The 3,269-nt window shown below is 44.5% G+C and overlaps 1 long non-coding RNA gene across 1 annotated transcript; it reads left to right on the top strand.

Annotated features, from left to right (window-relative positions):
- Positions 1 to 1,027: 1,027 nt before the first annotated feature.
- Positions 1,028 to 2,492, top strand: LOC145867263 (uncharacterized). The gene is made up of 3 exons (XR_014383278.1): positions 1,028 to 1,099; positions 1,763 to 1,884; positions 2,180 to 2,492. It is a non-coding gene; the product is annotated as an uncharacterized LOC145867263 (long non-coding RNA).
- The last annotated feature ends 777 nt before the right edge of the window (positions 2,493 to 3,269 follow it).

The raw sequence follows: 3,269 nt of genomic DNA, 5'->3' as shown, positions 1-3,269 counted from the left end.
AATGTGACAGATATGTACAGTATAATAAGCATAGTGAAGAAGGTAAAGATCCCACCTCGGACGCACAGCAGAGACATCGCTGCTGAGATTTCCCCTGGAGCAAGAGTCCCTCAACAATTTAAAAACACTCATTGCGTTTCAATGAATGTACTCCCCAAACGCTTGTTGCATCGTAAACTATCCTCCCTCCCTTGGGACATTCAGCGGATGGATGATGCGCCGCTGCAATTTACTTGGATGAGAGGTTGGACGAACGCTCCTCCAGCTCACGATACGCAATGGTGGAGAACTACAGTGTGGTGATGTGTCGTTCACGAACGAACGGCTCTTTTTGAACGGATCGTTTTGTTGAACGTCGGGAACCGAAATGCATCGGTGAAAGATCCATTCATCTGGCTCTCTGATTTGCATACTGCTACTACTGCTTGTTGAGCTCAGATCAACGTTTTTCTGCAGATAAATTACAACATCATTGTCTAAAGGGGGTGAATCCTCACTGCAGAAACAATACATAGTGGGGAGAGCGGGTCAATCTGGTCCACGAGGATTTATTTCATGCTTAAAAACGAGTTCTTCAATTGTTGACGCGCATTTCAGAATCGGACTTCATGTTAGCCTACCTTTTGGCTTTTACATTGAATATTTGGTGCCCAAGAGTTGTGATTGTATGTTTGTTTGTACAGTTATGGCTGTCCTGTTATTATTTTGTGTACTCACTAAACACCCACATTTGTATTTGTGTGGGAAATGTTTGAAGGCTATGGTTGCTGTTTGTATTTCTTTGAACTTTAGGTCCATACAAAGAGAAATCACACAACATAGACTACCAAATAACCTTAGGCAAAAATACACGAAATAAAAGTCAAGTGAAAATGGTTATAAATGTCTTTATCAATTATGAGCAGCTCAACAATATCGACTTTTGGACACTGATGCGCAGGAGAACCTCTAGCTGTCAATCAAGCAGGCGCGGTGAACCGATTATGACGCTCAAGCGTTTCAAATGACGCAACAATACAGCTCCAGACCAGAGAAAGTTAATGCCAAAGATATTATTCGGTTCCACACTAAAACTGCGCTTTGACAAGTGTGATTTGAGGTGAGTCAAATATTTACACAAGTTTACAATACATGAACCAACCGCTAGCCTACTTAGCCTATAATTCTGTCATGGTAAGATAACACATGTGAAGGTGAACGTTAATGTATTTGAAATATTTTTTCTTTCTGACATTATAAAATACAATTATATCTTTGTTTTTTTCTGTTGCTATCAATCAGTCCATCTATATCTACTCTTCTGTCTGTCTGTCTTGCTGACTTATCTGTCTGTCTGTCGGACTATCTGTCTGTCTGTGTACTGTCTAGCCAGCATATGCCAGAAATGTTCTTTCACACAGGCTCATATTCACAAAGTCTCATAGAAGGAGTGCTGATCAATAATCACTTTTGTATTTTAAATCAAACTGAATACGTTTTGATGAACAGGGGGGGATCTGATCCAAGATCAGCACTCCTACCCTGAAACACTTTGTGAACACAATCCAGGTGTACTGTGATTATGAAGTTGTGATGAGGTATTATTATATTAGTTGTGCTGATGCATGATGGGTTGTAGGCTAGAGCTTGAGTACTGTAGTGTGTAGACTATTTTTGAATTAACTGACCTGGTGAGTAAATGTTGTGTACAATGGCCCCATCTAGTGACAGAAACATAGAAACACACATTGTTGCTGAACGAAGGCATCTCTTTATTTTCCAGAAATAAAACTTGTAGACCTTTACTACAGTCTCTGAGGAGATGGACACCTCTTCTTCTTCTGGACGATCTCCGTCTCCTACTGGGACTGTCTTCTTACCCCCTCCTATCATGTGGAACAGTCTGTAAGTCATTCATCACATAACCTAGCTCTGGTCCAGGGCATTATGTGCGGCTTGCTGAAGGAAGGCTCAGTGTCTGCAAGCTGTACGTAACGCCCTGGACCAGAGCTACACATTACCCACCTCTGGCCATCATGGACAGTCAACTCATTACATTCACGTACTGTAAGTCACAGTTGTGTTAGTTGTGTTATTAAAGACAGTTTAATTGAGCAGAGGTTTAATTATTATTTTAAGGCTGTAATAAATTGTCTGAGTTCACTTCCTAAATAATGTGTTGACATTCATTTGCTCCCAGCTACAAGCAGGCAGAGATGGAGGTTCAGTTCCTGAGAGAAGAGAAGAAGACCTGTACAAAGAAGGAAGCCCACATGCTTGAGTTGAGAGGGAAGGATCGAACGATCCGAAATCAGAAGAAGGAGATGGACAGACTTCAAGTCTGCCTCTGGGAGGAGGAAAAGAAGAAGAGGAATGGTGGAATGGAGAAGGACAAGATCATTGAACATCTACAGTCTGAGACAGACCATCTCAGATCCCTTTTAAAAGAGGAAAGGAGGAGAAGAAGAGTAGAAAGGGATCTAATGAATGAGTGGAAGGTTGAAATCCTGAGACTGAGGGAGTCAGAGAGCCAGAGAGAGGCAGAGAGACAGAGGGAGTCAGAGAGACAGAGGGAGGCAGAGAGCCAGAGAGAAGCAGAGAGACAGAGGGAGGCAGAGAGACAGAGGGAGGCAGAGAGACAGAGGGAGGCAGAGAGACAGAGAGAAGCAGAGAGACAGAGGGAGGCAGAGAGACAGAGGGAGGCAGAGAGCCAGAGGGAGGCAGAGAGCCAGAGAGAAGCAGAGAGACAGAGGGAGGCAGAGAGACAAAGAGAAGCAGAGAGACAGAGAGAGGCAGAGAGACAGAGAGAAGCAGAGAGACAGAGGGAGGCAGAGAGACAGAGAGAAGCAGAGAGACAGAGAGAAGCAGAGAGACAGAGAGAAGCAGAGAGACAGAGGGAGGCAGAGAGACAAAGAGAAGCAGAGAGACAGAGAGAAGCAGAGAGACAGAGAGAAGCAGAGAGACAGAGGGAGGCAGAGAGACAAAGAGAAGCAGAGAGACAGAGAGAGGCAGAGAGACAGAGAGAAGCAGAGAGACAGAGAGAAGCAGAGAGACAGAGAGAAGCAGAGAGGCAGAGAGAAGCAGAGAGACAGAGGGAGGCAGAGAGACAGAGAGAAGCAGAGAGACAGAGAGAAGCAGAGAGACAGAGGGAGGCAGAGAGACAGAGAGAAGCAGAGAGACAGATGGAGGCAGAGAGACAGAGAGAAGCAGAGAGACAGAGAGAAGCAGAGAGACAGAGAGAAGCAGAGAGACAGAGGGAGGCAGAGAGACAGAGAGAAGCAGAGAGACAG

This window comes from Salmo salar, unplaced genomic scaffold (assembly GCF_965601325.2).
Source record: "Salmo salar unplaced genomic scaffold, fSalSal1 ptg000257l, whole genome shotgun sequence".
Lineage (NCBI taxonomy): Eukaryota > Metazoa > Chordata > Actinopteri > Salmoniformes > Salmonidae > Salmo > Salmo salar.
The sequence above is the reverse complement of the archived record's forward strand: the minus strand, read 5'-3'. Positions and strand labels throughout refer to the sequence as shown.